At 46.6% G+C, this 17,188-nt stretch overlaps 1 protein-coding gene and 1 long non-coding RNA gene across 2 annotated transcripts in view; one reads left to right on the forward strand and one right to left on the reverse strand.

Moving 5' to 3' along the window:
• ABTB2 (ankyrin repeat and BTB domain containing 2) overlaps positions 1-17,188 on the reverse strand; it is a 205,098-nt gene that overhangs the window by 37,367 nt on the left and 150,543 nt on the right. The gene's annotated exons all lie outside the window — the stretch shown is intronic.
• The window catches only part of LOC142829158 (uncharacterized), a 32,042-nt gene continuing 14,906 nt past the window's right edge, over positions 53-17,188 (forward strand). Inside the window, exons 1-2 of the long non-coding RNA XR_012903512.1 lie at positions 53-696; positions 6,515-6,573. This is a non-coding gene — a long non-coding RNA (uncharacterized LOC142829158). The remainder of the gene's footprint in view (positions 697-6,514; positions 6,574-17,188) is intronic.

Raw genomic sequence — 17,188 nt, forward strand, 5'->3', positions numbered from 1 at the left:
CATGAAATGCAGCTAGATTTCCACAATTCACTATGCTTCTGTCCTATGCCAGAATGTGCAGGGTTCCCTTCTCCGGTGATATGATGTCAAGGAAGGCCAGTCAGAGAGTTGGCTGCAGAGAACTTCAGCTACCGAATCTTTCTGCATGGAAGTAAATGTGTCACTTTGGAGAGATACTAATGGTCTACTCTACTGAATTTCAACTTTTTTGGGCCTATGACACCCAAAATGATAAGGAAAAAAATCATTCCCCAGTTCCCAATATCTCACAGTATTTTGAGGCTACAAAGGATGGTGGGATTTGGGTCAAAGAGGGTGATTTTCTGGCTATTTTGTGGGGTATATGGAAGGGATCAGGGATGGTGCTGCCGGGGAGGAAACTTTAAAAGCAGTATGATCTAAAGTCCTCCAGTTGAATGCTACTGAGCCCGTTGGGGAGTAACCCAGCCCCTTGTAAGCCAATCAGCTGCAACAAACAGTAAAGAGGCTGTGCTTAGCTAACAAACAAATACCACTGAATCAACCCCAGACACAACATGTCCCAGACAGAAGTTTCCACACTATAAAGACCGGCTGATGCCAGGATCACAAATGGCCTGTGTGCCTCAGCAGACCTTGAATGTAAAGGTCTTGTGGAATAAAAAAAGTTGGTCGGAGCAGCATTTTCACGTTTTAAATCTCACTGCTGAGCAGCAGGTAGGGAATGTGAGCAAGCGGGAATGACTCAGATTGTAAAAAAGCTGATGCTAGTAAGTAAAGGGTTTGTTCTCTACTTGCTGGCTACTATTCTAATTGTAGTTTCTTTGCTTGTGTCTTACTTACCTACTTGGTCCATTAGGCTCTAGGAGCTAAGTCTGTGAGGCAGAGTTACCACATGCGTAGCCACTCTGTCTCATTTGCAGCATGGGAGTTCTGTGGTACTCAAGAGGAATATCTCTGCTACAGCATGGCATTGTGGTTCAATGGGAATAGGGTTAATAGGCGCTGTCCACATAGCTAGGAAATAATAGTTGCGTGATTTAGAAAGGTTTTGTGCATTGGCAGCTCCCCCAGAAGTCAGCAGCTGTACCTTTGAAACTCAGGCAAGCACCTAAGTGTAGGGACAAACTGCTCAGACAATTGCATGACTGTTGAAATGACCCTCCTACCACCTTGTGCCCTTAGAAGGGTGGCTCATTTCATTGCAACAACTTAATGACAAGCTGCAGTGTTCTCTTCCCCTATCCCCCTACACTCCATATTACTACGCAAGTCGGGGGAATCACTCTCTCTTCCGGTGAGCGACCAAAGATTTCAGCTCCTGCCTAGATGCGAAAGCTCTACATGTCCATGGGATTTCTGTTATGGGAATGCATTTCCTTTTATTCCTCCTTTCAGCCCACTATTCCCTTTCTTAATCTTCACAGCTCATGTGACCCTGCTAGGCATGCTCACAGGAGCTGCTTTGTGTTATTTTGCTTACTGAAAACATGTCAGCAAAGATTCTTGCTGTTATGCAATATAAAACTCTCCAAGATACAGACCAGTTCAGCAGGATGAAATGCCTATACCCCTCTCCCCCAATAAATGGAACCATTGCACCTACCTGACCTTTCACCCTGGGTGCCTTTTGCTTTCAGAGAAATGTTGATCATTCCACAGTTTGGAAAATACAAAAAAAAAAAATCGTTGCAGAAAATTAACAGGAGTTGTGCATTTTCCATGGGAGTCTGTGACATTTAGAAACATTTGGCAGCCCATACAATGGAGTATCCAGCTCTTGGAAAGGTTCTGACTGCCAGTCCCTGGATTGCAGGGTCTCAGCACTGCCAAGAACACATACTCAGTTTTCAAGGCAAAAGAAGGCTACCATTGCTTCATTCAGTTTCTCCCTAAGAGGGAGCCTTAAAAAATCCCAGTAAACTGGCACAAGAGTTAGGGAAGTGCATGATAGTGATGCATAGCAGGCACATTTCATATATGTATCTTGTGACATATGAGATTAATTCCTGACACAAAGATATGTTGAGAACACTTTAACAAAAAAAATTCTGTATTTCTCTCCCCCTTCAGCTTGGGATAAATTCTATGTTTCCAGGGGTGGAGATGGGGATATGTACATACTTGCACGCAAATCTACTATTTCCCTCCACTCCCCTTTAAACAAAAATGCTTAATTGAACCATAATCAAGGAGGGAAGAGGTAGCAGTACTTGTCGGAGGAAATTACATTGAGTTTACTAGGGGGAAATGGTTTTAATTGTTCCTGGAAAATAGACTCTGCTCATCCAATTAGTGTGGCCTTGCTTTTCAATTAGCATGTGAAGCTCGTGGAAGGGGGAAGAAAGTATCCTCCCATCAGGAGGTGTTTAAAAACTACTTGGCATTTGGTGCCAACTTGTGTATTACAAAGAGCAAAATCACACTCTTCAGAAGTACTTTTATCCATATGGCCTCTCCACTGTTCACTGCAATGTGATTGATTGGCTTGCCAGGGCTGAACAGGAGCTCCCAAAATGGTGCTGACTTTGAAGCTTCCCTGCCAGAAGCAGAAGTAGCTATATGACCTGAAACTCCCAAAGAAAGGAGAGTTATGGAGAAAACACTCAGATTGTGAGTTTGATTAACTAGGGAAGAAGGATCACATGCATCTGATGAAGTGGGTCTTTGCCCACGAAAGCTTATGCTCCTACACTTCAGTTAGTCTATAAGGTGCCACAGGACTCCTTGTTGCTTTTAGGGAAGAAAGGAAACTGAGGCAGCAGCCCCTCCAACCACCTAAACCAGGCCAGGTAAGCCCTACTACAATTTCCCAACAAATCAATGACAGATTAGAACTCCAGACTTAACTCCCAGCCCAGTGCTGTAACCAGCAGAAAAAATTGCTTCTTTCAATATATAGTTATGTATGAATGCATAACTATAATAATATGCACAGTGAGTTAGAAAATGCAAGCTAAGACATGTTCCTGGCTCCAAAGAGCTTCCATATAAAGCACTCAGATTTCTTTCAGAATCTAGACATTTTTCTCTAAAGGAGACCTAGCAAGCGCTCAGAGAAGATGACAGTAACTGTCATATTGGATCAAACCAGAGATCTGTCTCGACCCATGTCTCATCTCTGACATAGCCAGCACCAGATGTTGCAGAGGAAAGTGTAAGGGATTGCTTTCTGGACAACTGTGGAACAGACTGCCCACCAGGGGAAGCGTCTTCCTAAACCCCATGAGATACTGGTTGGCTCATATTAAAGCATGAGGAGTATTTAATATGCAGTGGGTGGTTTATTATTATGCATATAAATGTCAAAAATTTAACAGAAAAATACCGCCAAGCTCTTGATGCTGAGATCAGGAGCAGTCTGCTGCACAGGTTAGCCATGCACTGTGTAAAGCAGGCATGTCCAAAGTCCGGCCCGCGGGCCAATTGCGGCCCGTGTTCCGGTTTAATACGGCCCCACAGGTAATTTGGCAATATCTATCTTTTATGGCCCCCAACGAATCCATATGTATTGAGATGAATACATTGTAAAATCTCAGTTAATGTCAGTTGGTCTAAATCAGTTATAAATATATTTGGACACAACATATATACTTGGTGTTATGTTCCTGTTCATATTTTTTGAACTTAAAAGTTGACAGACAACCTTTATTACCAATAATATGTAATGTACTTTACAATGTTCCTGACATATATTTCAGCTTCTTGGATTTTTTTTCATCTGGCCTTCAGATATGAAAGGCAGAGTGATTTAATACCTGTTTAGATTTGTCATCCATGTGACGAAATGAAAAGTATGCTGTTTGCAATAAACTTTGCATAAAATAGTTAATTTGCATTTAATTTTAATGGTTCAAAGAATGTCAGGCAAAATGGTCGGCCCTCACGCATGTTCACTTAATCAAATCTGGCCCTCTTTGAAAAAAGTTTGGACACCCCTGGTGTAAAGAATATCTTCCTATCAGAAGTTGCCAGCATGACCCTTAGCAGGATTTTTTCTCTTTGTAGTTTCCCCCTTCAACATGCAACACAAACAAGCTGGTCCTAAAACACCCTCAACCTAAACATTGGGCTCTGATCTTACTTAGCAATCCTGACAGAATGCATCTATCATCATCTTCGACTGTTGTCAGCTCATAGAAACTAGGTACAGCACGGAGGAGTTTTTCTCTGTCTTAACCTTGAACCAATATTGCAACTAAACCAAAGTAGACAAGAAAATATGACAAAGCTTCTGGGCATGTGAGGAACTGGCGATGGATGAAAAATCCTTGAGCATGCCGCCCACTTGCAATTTACTATGATCACGTATTTTACATAAGCTGAACCTTAACTGGGAACAGGAAAAACCCTCCCTCCCCCTTTCCAGGCTGAAAGCAAGCACTGTTTCTGCTCTGGAATGTGCCATGCTTCTAGTTAGCAAACCAAGCCTGCAACATCTGTCTGCCATCGCAGAGCTCTCTAACAGGGAACATTAAAAAGCAAATGCCACCTAAAGCGGTGTTCAGTTTCTGTTAAATATTAAGCAGTAGCCTTCAGCATAAAGATGACAGGCTATGTGCATAGCTGACTTCCACCCACCCTTCCACATGCACACACAATCCTGCACTGACCCATTAGGCCAAGGCCCCCTTTCATCTCCCCACTCGCACTGGGACTGGTTATTTGCCATGAGTCCAGAGCTCAGTCCCCTGACAGTGGAAGCAGAGGAGTGTGCAATTCATTTCTTCCACTTGGCCCCACTTACCCCCCAATAGCAGTCTAAGGTCTCTCAGCAAACTGTAATGCTGTACAGATAATAATCTGGGATCAAAAAAAAAAAAAAAGGAGTGAATTCTTGTGTGCGCCTGTGTGTTTTGGACCAGATCTCCAGTCTTAACCTAAATTTAGCATGTATTTGCATGTTTAATTCACTGTAGCGAGAGACATGGGTGATTTGTGTGGCTGAACTGCGCTTCTTGTGTTTGTTAAAGTTCCAGTTGTGTGTTCAATTTTGCCAGCTACCTACTGCCCTGACGGTCTGCGCTATCCAATGAACACCTACAGCTCAGTGCTGCTGGTCCCCTTCTAAAAGACGGCAAGAGGCAGTCCCTAATTCTGCCTCAGACAGGGCAAGTGTATCATCGGCTAGTTATTAAAATGCAGGTTATTCCAAAGGTCACGTTAATATTGCTCAGCAGATTTACCAGGACCTCTCTATAAACCATTTCTGTTCATCACAACCTGACTGACTACCAGTTCCTACAGTGATGTCACTGTCAATAGCCATGTTTCCAGTACTGGCAAGTGCAAGAGTTACTCTCTTGTTTCTGGATGGAGCCCCTCTGGGATGGTTGCTCTTAGGGAAGCAGTGGCTATGCCCATGCCTTACAGACATTGCCACTTTGGCATTTTGTTATTACTGCTCCAAAACCCGGAGTCTTAAGGGACTTGCCCAAGGTTACACAAGAAGTCACCGTCATAGTGGGGACGTCAACTCCAGGGTCCTGGCAATCAGCCCAATGCCTTAACAAAAAGGCTTGCCTGCACCTCCTTCTCTTTTAGGTCTACAGGTTGGACCCTCCTGGTCTGGAACCCTAGGGACCTCACCAATCCCAAATGAGGGAGTTTGCCAGACCAGGAGAGATAAACACCGGCCCCTGCTCCCAGCCCAAACCAGCCCTTGGCAATCTGTACAGCAGCTGGGAGAGCTGCTCATAGCCCAAGTAGACAGACTTGTTATAGTGGGGCTTGTACTCTATAAATAGCGGAGGAGATATTAAGGCAATAGTTGCAGCTTGGGCTCTCAAGTACAACCAGCCCTCTAGGCATGCAAACCCAAGTGTCTACCAGGACCTGATGGCTCACTCCCACGGCAGTGTAGACATATTTTGAGTTCCCTTAAGAAATACTGACATGTGCTATAGGTACAAAAAAATCCATAAAAAGAAAACCATATACATTCTTGATCCTAGCATGCATGCAAAGAGATGCCTTAGGGGAGGCTGCTGCACCAGTAGGCTACGTGGCTGCCACATATGCGGGGCCCATATGTAATACCCTGATGATGGGCAATTGCCCTTCCAAATGGAAACTACTGACAATCCCTAAATTGCAACAGTATGAACAAAGCACCCATAAAATGCAAACTTTTTTTGCAATACTGAAATATAGAAAACCATTTAATTAGTTTTAATTCTAAAATATAAACAAAGACAGTACTAATTTGGACAAATGGTTCTGGCAATACATAGGAAATCATTTCCAGTTAGCTTACAGGACCAGCCAGAACATAATTAATATTTCAAAAGAGAATTTTCCAACACAAAACAACATGGTATTGAGCACTAGACAGCTTGAGACTAGCAGGAGACTCTTTAATTTAAGGAAGGAGGAAAGGCTGATACCAGTAATTCTTGTGCCTGCTTTTTTTAAGCGCTTGACTGATGTTGCATTTGTGCACAATGTGCTGCTGCTGCAAGTGTGGCCTTTGTGTAACATAATTCCCATTTGATGTCGATGTCAGCGTTTTCCTAACGCAATATTAATTTTTCAGCTGTCGATAATTAGTTGAAGTCTGAGAGGAAGAGTTCCAGAAGCTGACTTGGCCTGAAGGTGCGTGCAGCTATTTAATACTATTTAACAGATGAAGTGAACAGTATGTGCTGTTTGGTACGGGTCAAACCTCCCTTGTCCGGCACCCTCGGAACCTGAGTGGTCCTACCAATGGAGTTTGCCGGACAAGGGGAGGTCAAGGCTCCTACCTGGCTGTAGGCTCTGCTTCCGGCTGGGGCTGCGCTCCCACTGCCTGCTGCAGCTTCCAAGCCCCACACTGTGCTAGGCCTGGCCTGCCTCCCCCACCATGCCAACCCTGGACTGGGGCCAGCTCCGCTGCATCCAGCCCCGGCAGGGAGCGCACCCCCTCCCCCACAGTGCTGGCCCGGGCTGTGCACCCAGCTCACTCCAGACCCAGTTGGGGCTAAGCTCCCCACTGCCAGCCGCAGGTAGGACTGCACTCCTGCATCGCGACAGCCCCAGCCGAGGCTGCACTCCCCACTGCCCCAGCCTTCGCCAAGGCTGCGCTCCTGGCCCCCAGTCCCGCTACCTCCAGCCCTGACTGGGGCTGGGCTCCTTGCCCCAGCCGGGGCTGTACTCTCCACCGCGCTAACCCCGCTGGAGGTGGGCTCCCACCGCCGCCAAGACCTGGCCAGGCGGGGCTCTGTGCTCCAACAATATGCATGGTTCTGCCAGATCAGAGTCCTGGATTTTAGAGTTTTAACCCGTACTGAATATGTGGACTAACTTGTATTAGGGATGTGAACGATTAGTTGGCTATCTGATAAGCAAATGCTTATAGGCTAGTCAACTAGTCTTCTCCCCGCCCCTGCCTTGCTGCCTCCATCAGAAAGAAGTAGCAGCGGTGGGGATGGGGGAGGGGAGGGGAGAAGAGGGAGGAGAGGTCCTTCAAAGCAGCAGTGCCATGTGTAGTCTGGGGCCAGACCCCGGGCTCCATGCAGCGCTACCGCTTTGAAACGCCACATGCAACCCAGACCCAGTTGGGATGTCCCCAGGCTGCACATGGCGTTTCAAAGCAGCAGCACCACGTGGAGTCTCCAGTTGACTCCAGGCTCCACGTGGCACTGCAACTTTGAAACGCCGCATGAAGCTTGATGCCAGGTTCCCCGTGCCATTTTTAAGCAGCAGTGCTGCAGGGAGCCCAGCGTCAGGCTGCACACGGTGTTTCAAAGCAGCAGTGCCACGTGGAGCCCAGGATCAGTTGGAGGCCCCAGCTGATCCCAGGCTCCATGCGGCGCTTTTGCCTTTGAAGCGTAGCAACAGCCTGTTGCTACATTTCAAAGGTGGAGGCACCCTATCTACTAATTGAACAAACAGTGCTAATTGCATTGACTATTCAATTTGTCAGTCACAAACATCCGTAACTCATATACCCACACCATCTAGGCCTGGTACTGCTTTACTCAGGCTTTGGCTGTACTGTGGTCTCCCTATGTAAGCAGAATCCAACTGGGCCTTTTCTTGGACCAAGATGCTGCAGGAAATGGTGGTTATGAGTCAGTAGGGAATGTTCTTCTTTCAAAGTGCAGAACCAATGTCGCTGCGTGAGGCTACTAGCGTTACATATGGCATCTTTTTAAATGAACAGCAAGAAGAAGAGTCTGATCACTTGTGGTCATAAGATACTATGGCACTTTTTGCAAAAGACAAGTGTTAACACTGGTCTCTTAGCCAAGCACCAGCCCAGGTAAATACATTCCTCTAAACTAAACTCCATTGACTCTCTCAAAATAGATGCCATATTATTCAATTCCTGTCCTCAAGTGTTGCACAGAGTTGTTGTGCACTTGAACAGGTAGTTGTTCAGATTCATTTAGAGGTGTTTGCATGTCAGCAGGGAATGACACAATTCCTATATACACCCACCCCTACTGTCAGGAAATGTAATTAACTAATGTTTGTCTCATGCACAGAGAGGTAGAGATTGAGATGGAGAGGTGAATTTAAAGAGGAAAAAAGTTACGTGCCACCTTGCTATACCTCGCTATTGATTATTCTGAGTCAGGCTTGAAAATATAGTGTTGGATTAAGAACCCCTTCTCTTCACTAATGGCAGAGAGGAAGTCTCACAATTTCAAAGCCATTATGCTTACTTCATTGTGCAACACGCCTCAGGTATCTCAGTGAGTGCCAGCCACAGCTAGAAAATTAGTGACAGGTTTTATAGACATAACTTTAGGGATCCCAGCTCTACAATTTAAAACATACTAAATTCACACCATAAACCTTTAAACCTCAGGCAATCAGAAAGCGGCATCCCTGAGGCATAGCCACACATTTTAGGTCACTACTTTCTATCTCAGCCACCTTTAAGTATATAATAATTAACTGTATGTTACACAGGGTCTCTGGACAGAGTCTTTTGGCTAGTATGTAGGGCCCTACCAAACTCAGTCTATTTTGATCAATTTCACAGTCATAGGATTTTAAAAATTGTAAAATTCATGATTTCAGCTATTTAAATTTGAAATTCCACAGTGCTTTATTTGTGGGGGTCTTGACCAATGTTCCCTCTAATTTTTTTTCCCCCATCTATGCATGGAATACATTTTATTAAGTGCACCAAGGCATGTGCAGATATGCACCACCACAGAAACACATGCAGCTGGCTGTGGGCCCTGTGCTAACCAGCTGGGTGGCCTCCCAATTGCTCAGCTTACAGGGAACACTTTACCCAAAAAGGAGCTGTTGGAAGGTCGCAAGGTTATTGGGGAGGAGAGGGGAAGTTGTGGCACTGCTGCTCTTACTTCTGAACTGCTGCTAGTGGTAATGCTGCCTTCAGAGCTCGGCAGCTAGAGAGAGGTGACTGCAGCTCTGAAGGCAGATGTAAGGATAGCATGGTATTGTATTGCCAACCTTCTGTGCTGCTGGCTGCAGAGCGGGTATCGCTGGCAACATCTGCTGTTATCTGGCTGCCCAGCTCCGAAGGCAGCAGTGCAGAAGTAAAGATGGGATAGGATGGCCACCCTTACTTCTGTGTTGCTGCAGGCAAAGTGCTGCCCTCCATCTGCCAATAATCATCGCTCTCTATCCTCTCAGCTCTGACATTAGTATAGAAGTAAAAGTTGCGATATTGCAACATCCCCCAAAATAATCTGGTGATCCTTCTCCAGCAACTCCCTTTTGGGTCAGGGCTCCCAGTTTGGGAAACACTTGTCTCCCCCATGAAATCTGTGTAGTATAGGGCAAAAGCACACAAAAGACCAGATTTCATGGTCCATGGTGCATATTTCATGGCCATTAATTTGGCAAGGCCCTACTAATAGGCCATAAGAATGTCCATAAACAGGAGATGATAGTCAATACCAAATGGTGGTTTTATACTTTGATGTTTTACTACACATTTCCATGGGAGCTGTTTGGCAAATATCAGTTTGGTTTTATCATGAAGCATGTAGGCAGAAGACCCTCAAAGCTATGCTGTGGAGTTTGGCACCTATTGGATAATATGAACCTGCCATCTCCAATGAATTATTAATCATAATGCTTTTTTCATTTGGATGAATGGCATCAAATAGTCCTCGGGTTCCTGGCATGAGGTTGCCAAGCTACTATTGTAATGATATCTATGTGCTTCAGATAAACAGTGCTAGAGATAAGAGAAATCACACATGAGAGGAGTATGATCCTCCAGCTTCTTAAATACAACCCTTTACTATTTGAGTTAAAGGAAAACTCCTTTAGCTGCTAACAACAGCAGGTCCCTTAACCTCTCTGTGGGCCAGAACCCAGAGGGCAACATCCCACACTCAATCTCACAAAACCAGTATATTACCAAGAAAACCCAACTTCCTGGAGAAACTGTAGACAGCTCCCTTTCACTCCTACTCAACAACACACATGTATACAGGCAGTCCCCGGGTTACGTACAAGATAGGGACTATAGGTTTGTTCTTAAGTTTAATTTGTATGTAAGTCGGAACTGACTCAAGATTCAGCTGCTGCCACTGAAACTGACCAGGGGCTGACTACAGGAAGCCAGAGGCAGAGTTGCTCTGCCCCCAGCTTCCTGGAATCAGCCTGATCAGTTTCAACAGCGGCTGAATCTGGAGCCTGGGACAGAACAGCTGGGGCGCTGCCCAGTAGGTTCCCACAGGACCAACCCGGCAGCACCCCAGCTGCTCTACCCGAGGCATCCCGCAACAAAAGCCTGGTCTGCTGGGGGGGGGGGGGCGCACTAGCTGCGACCCTCCCCCCCAGCAGACCAGGGAGACCCGAGCAAAGCCGCACATGCGGAGGGACCCCGCCGCCCGTGTGGCTTTGCTCCTTTGCCCCCGAGCAAAGCCACACAGGCGGCAGAATGCCGCCTGTGTGGCTTTCTCCTGTCTCCCTGGTCTGCTGGGGGGGGGGGCCAGCAAAGCCGCTGGACCCCCCCAGCAGACCAGGGACACCCGAGCAAAGCCGCCGCCTGGGCGGCTTTGCTCGTTTGCCCGGGAGCAAATCCGCCCAGGCAGCGGGACCCCCGCCGCCTGGGCGGCTTTGCTCCTGTCACCCTGGTCTGCTGGGGGGGTCCAGCGGCTTTGCTGGACCCCCCCAGCAGACCAGAGAGACCGGGAGAAGCTTTTCTCACCCCGGAGGACACGGGCGGTGACCCGCCGCCCGTGAGCTCCAGGGTGAGAAAAGCCCCGTTCGTAAGTGCGGATCCGACATAAGTCGGATCCGCGTAAGTCGGGGACTGCCTGTAGCTAGGACACTGAACCCTACAAGCTAATCTCAGTACCCAGAACTAATGATAACAGAACTCTTTATGAACAACTGTATCTTGGAAACAAGTGACCTAAGGCCCCCAATAGTCAAACATGAGCATGCAATTGTATGCAGTTACAATGTCTGCTAGCCCAAGAAGGCATTTGCATGCTCAGATGAATAAGCAATAATGGCATATGCTCCTCCTACACACCAGCTACACACTCTGCCATGGTTTTGTTCTTCTGGTGTGCTAGGTTGTAGGTGTGCAGATAACAGTTTGAGTTTGCAGATGACTGAAGATTAAATAGAATTAGGGTTGCCAGGTGTCCGGTGTTGAGCCAGACAGAACGGTATTTTTGCCGCCTGTCCAGTAAAAAAAATTCAGAAAATACCAGACACCTAGAATGTCTGGTATTTCCTGATTTTTTTTTTCTGGCCAGGAGGTGAAAATCCCAGGTGCTTACTGGGTTCCGCAGGGGAACTGTCCGGCCCGGAGCAGGTAGACAAGACAGCGGACAACCACCAGCAGCCTGTTAGGGCCAAAAAGCCTCAAAAGCATTTCTTCAAGGGGCCACGCTGGTTTTTGTTTTAATTTTTTTTTAGCTTAACTCCTCTTGGGGTCTTTTTTTTTTTTTGCTCAATAACTTTGGTCTCCCCCTTTTTCCCCAAGTGAGTTTTTTTTGGGGGGGGGGCAGGGGGGAAAGAGGGGGAAAGGGTTGGTATTTTTGGTTAAACTACCCGGCAACCCTAAATAGAATGTACATAGCTCCTGAAGTACAGGCTGCTCACAAGAATGTAAAACTACCTCCCAGCCACTCTTTATAGCCAAGAGCTGTCAGTACTCCAGTTTTATTTGTGTATGCAAAGTAAACAGCCATCCTCATGCTTCCTGTGGGGAATTTCTTATATGCAATTAACACTAATAGTCCTTATGCAGTCTACCACTTTCTTCACTTCCAGAAGGCCCTACCTGATCAATGCTGTTCATTCTCAGGTGTTCAAAAGCACAGCAAGGTAGCAGCTCCAGCAATGTAAAAGGCCTTCCCGATCTCTGGCTAATAGAAGGGCTGAGATCTGGAAAGTGGGGAGATGATTTTTGTTTCCCTTGCCAAATGTATTTCTTCCATTATGTCCTGTTCAAACTCAGTTGTCAGAAAGCACATTTAAGAAAAATGAGGCAATAGTGAGTGATCCTTTATGAATGTCACATGAAGTGAAACATGTGCCAATCCTGCAGCTAACCATAACACAGGTGATTTAGTTTTCTTTTGTTTTTTAATGTCACAGTTTTGTTTTATCATTCAAAATGTGTGTCTTCTAAAATTCTCTGCACCGTCCATTGTTTGGATAAGCTGTTCAAGTCAACATGTAGGTGTTTGTGGTCCAGACACAAAGGGAGAGTACAGAATCCAATGTGTAGAGGTGATGATGACAAGAGGAATCCTTCTTCACAGCAGTGGTTCTGGCACTCAGAAAAGTGAGGAAATTAAATCAGCATAAAACACATTCACCTTGCTTCTCCCCTATACATCACATCCAGCTGTAGTAGCCTGGAAAACGGTGATATGAGATATGACATTTGCTGGGGAGTCCTAATGTAGCCTGAGATTGTAAACAAGGTGTTGACATGGTGGTACAGTAGCAAAAACTGAAGCAGGCCCCCAAGTCCAGCCAATTGCTCTGGTCCTTTTGCATTGCTAACCCACATCACTACTGAGCTGAGTGCAAAATTATGCCTTTGTGAATCACACAGGGATTTCAACAGATTTGGCACAGCATGGATGCAAAAAATCAAGAGAATGTCAAAGGGGTTTAGCTAAGAAATATGGGTGAGCCACGTACAACAAGACTTTGTTAATTAATTGTTGAGGAAATTGTTTTGTAGAGCAAATGAAAGAGGATATACAAAAAAAGGCCTAATATGGTAACACTTATGAATGGTCCTTACTTAGTCCACTACTGGTACTAGTTACACAAACAAAGATGGCAGGATCAGGCCCTAATATTACTTGATTACACTGAATTTCTAAATGTATTGGGTGCCTCTCCATCCAGGATCAGGCCCTACCACAAGAGTCAGCTTCTCTGGAGCTGCCTATGATGAAAGAACTATAAGAGCCAGGGACAAAGTTTTCTCACCAGAAGGCCCCCCGCCCTGAAAGTCCTTTCAGGAGAAGTTGAGCCTCACCACATATTTAACAGTCTTCCTATCTTTATGTAAATCGCATCTGCTGTTTTACTGGACCTACCCGTAATAGTGAGCAAGACGTGGAGAGAAAAAGACAAAGAAGAAAACACACTCAGACCAGATCCACAAGAGAGAGTGACAAGAGGAAGAGAGTGCTCTTCACGTTGTTCCTTTTTATGAGATGCCAGAGAGATGGACTCAGTAGAAGGATGCAATAGCAAGTTACATGGTATTTGTCATATGATCAAATCTTCCTAACTTACTCTGTAAACTCAGTTGCACAGGAATGGTTTTTAACCCTGGAGAGGTTTGATACAGCCACCCAAACTTCCATACTCAAAATATTATCAGACAATATAACATCCCATTTGTGGGACAGAGAAGTTAATGAAATATGCACTTGGGTGTCTGAGTGGAGAGCCTCCAATGCGCTGAAAAGGCCCTAGAGAGAGGAAGAATGTTAGACTGATAACTCCAGCCATGTTAGTGAGAGGATCACAGGCTGATGTGCCAATGTTCCTGAGTGGCCTGTCTAGGAAATTACTTAGTTCATTTATTTTGAGACTGATCTTAGCTCAGTTCCTTGGCTGCCGACTGTGAATTCCACCCCTGCTAGCAAACCCACCAGAAATGCTATTTTCTTTTCCACATCTCAACTTTAGTTTCCCTGCTTCTTCTATACTCTTCCAGTTCATTCAGCATTCACTTTCTCCCAGGCATCCTAGGTCTGACCTGGAAGGAAGGTCTCCGAAGTTTACTTTGTTGATCGCTCAGTTGAGGGGAATTGTTCAGCCTTTGCCAATGGCTAACTGCTACACCCATCATCTTTTCTATCAGCGACAGCCTTTGCCTTCATGCATGGGAATCTGTTGTGTCAGTTCCTATTTATCAGAAGAACATGCTGACCTTATACCATCATACAAGCTCAGGCTAGATTCACACACTGCTCTTCACAGCCAGTTCTTTCTGAGGGCATTAAGTTGCATGTGTGCAAAGCCAGCCCTGGGTATAAGAAAAGGAAGAAGCTGCTTCAGACCCTAATCATTTGTGGACCCTGAAACAGGGAAAGCCTGGCAGGTTCTGCAACTCATTGGCTGGGTTCTGGTTCTCTCGTGGGCAAACACACCTGCCTAACGTGAGGGGAAACCTGTACAGAAGGGAAGGGAAAATTTCCATTCCAGCCTCACTCTTCAGTGACTGGATCCCAAGGGAAGAGGGAATCTCATGATAGGTACTCTATTCTTACAAGGTGAGGTCACTAGAATGGATGGTCACATGGTCTCCTCCTCCTACAAGCCTTAAGTCTCACCCTTGCTTGGTTCTTTGTATGTGCTACAGCTGGTTATGAGGTCGACCGATCAGTTTGCACAGACTGATGGGGAGTCAGAGTGAATCACTTTGAAAACACCCTGTTAAAATAAGATCTCTGCCAACAAACCTCAGGAGTGCACTATGAGCATTCACCTGTGCACCAGAGTACTAGTACAGATTCGTGTTGCCAGTTCCTGTGATTCTGTCACTAGTAATGAGCTTTTTTGGCCTAGGCTGCAGGTAGGCTCATCAGGACTCAAGATGCAGCAGCCACCTTTGTGTAATTTTCAGATTGCCAATTCCCATGAATTTCAGTGGAGTGAGGAATTAGAGCATTTGGCGCTTCTGATTTACAACATTCGTCAGCTCATGGCTGGTAACCCCCTCCAAAGCTGGACATAGGTCAGATTCGTATTTTCTATTTATCATTAGTAGCAGCTTGCCTAACAAGAGAAACTGTAAGGCCATGTTGGCAGTAATTGTTATACTTTCAAAATAAAGAAATTCACATAACATTCTCTCGTACAATATTGTTTTCTCACCTAGATGAGCATCTTTTTCAATAAACCCCTCCTAAACTTGATCCAATGTCCATTGAAATCAATGGAAAGACTCCCATTGATTAAAATGGGTTTGGGATCAGGTGCCCTAACTAAAATACTCTTCACCTCTGTTTCTTAGCAAGTAAGAAATAGCTGCAGTGAGCATGCCATCCATTTGCAGTTCTTGTTATTACAATTTCAAGAAAATGTTCAATGCTTTTTGGGCATGAGATTTCCAGCTGTTCAGATGAAAATGAAAGTACAGTAAAACTCCGATGGTCCGGCATCTGATGGTCCGGCACCATCAGGAACCCGGAAGTGCTCCGGGCAGCCGGACCATTGGAGCTGCTCTGCCCCCAGCTTTCTTGATTCAGCCACTGCTAAAAATGACCAGCAGTTGGGGCGGTTGGAGGCAGAGCAGCTGAGGCGCTGCCAGGAGCACTGCTCCTCGGGGCTGCGGGACCAACCGGGCAGCACCCCAGGTGTCCCCAATTCAGCCGGTGCTGAAACTGACCAGCGGCTGACTCCAGGAAGCCCAAGGCAGAGCTGCTCTGCCCCGGGCTTCCTGGAATCAGCTGCTGATCAGTTTCAGCAGCGGCTGACTTGGGGACACCTGGGGTAGAGCAGCTGGGGGGCTGCCAGGTTGGTCCCCGCAGTGCCGAGGTGCGGCGCTGCGGGGACCAACCCAGCAGCCCCCCAGCTGCTCTGTCCCAGGTGTCCAGATTCAGCCGCTGTTGAAACTGACCAGCGGCTGACTCCAGGAAGCCCGGGGTAGGGCTGCTCTGCCTCGGGCTTCCTGGAGTCAGCCGCTGGTCAGTTTCAGCAGCAGCTGAATCGGGGACGCCTGCAGCAGAGCAGCTGGAGTGCTGCCGGGTTGGTCCGGTAGCGCCGACCCTTGGCGCGGCGAGATCAACATGGCAGCACCCCAGCTGCTCTTGGGGACGCCTAGGGCAGAGCAGCTAGGTGCTGCCGGATTGGTCCCGCAGCGCCGCTCCTCGGCGCTACTGGACCAACCCGGCAGCACCCCAGCTGCTCTGCCCCAGGTGTCCCCAAGTCAGACATGGCTGAAACTGATCAGCGGCTGACTCCAGGAAGCCCGAGGCGGAGCTGTTCTGCCCCAGGCTTCCTGGAGTCAGCCGCTGGTCAGTTTCAGCAGCGGCTGAATCAGGGACGCCTGGGGCAGAGCCTGACTATCGGAAGGGGGGGCTATGAGCGGTCTGGGGTGGCATCCCCCCCACCCAAGACCCCTTATAGCGCCCCCCTTCCGATAGTCCGGCATATCTGAATCCGGCATCGCCTGGGTCCCAAAGGTGCCGGATTATCTGAAGTTTACTGTATGTGAAAATGAGTGAGTTCCTGGGTGACTGAAGGGCACATTTTGGAGTTTTCTTAGGGCTACTGCAACCAGAAGTCTCCAACCCCAGGTTCCCTTTATTGTTCACTGTTTAATATATTACAATGCAAAGATCAACCTTGCCAGTAAATATCACAAAGGGAGGGGAGGAAACCCAAGGAAACTTTTTGAAGTTATCAGTGCTTTATTTTACTGCATAGACATTTTAGCCATGACAGAAGGTGAATGAGATTGGGACTGCTGTCTTCTCTTGACAGCTCTGGCAGGGAGAGTGTAGTGAACAGTGCCAGGGACTGAGTTAGTCTTGACTCAAAGGTTCTCCTCCTGCACTACTGATTTGCTGGCATGTCATTTAACCTCCATCTGCTTCAGTTTTTCCATAGAGGTACCTCATGAAAGACAATAATAATAAGAGTTTTGCAAAGCTCTATTAACTAATGTTTGTGAAGGGCATAGAGCTCCTTGGCTGAATGCACACCAAATGCAAAGGATGATGATGGAGTTAAGCGGACAGTTTCTTCTCTGGGTAAACCCCATAATTGCTGTTTCTAACTGAGGTTAATATTTCCT

This window comes from Pelodiscus sinensis, chromosome 4 (assembly GCF_049634645.1).
Source record: "Pelodiscus sinensis isolate JC-2024 chromosome 4, ASM4963464v1, whole genome shotgun sequence".
NCBI classification, from domain to species: domain Eukaryota; kingdom Metazoa; phylum Chordata; order Testudines; family Trionychidae; genus Pelodiscus; species Pelodiscus sinensis.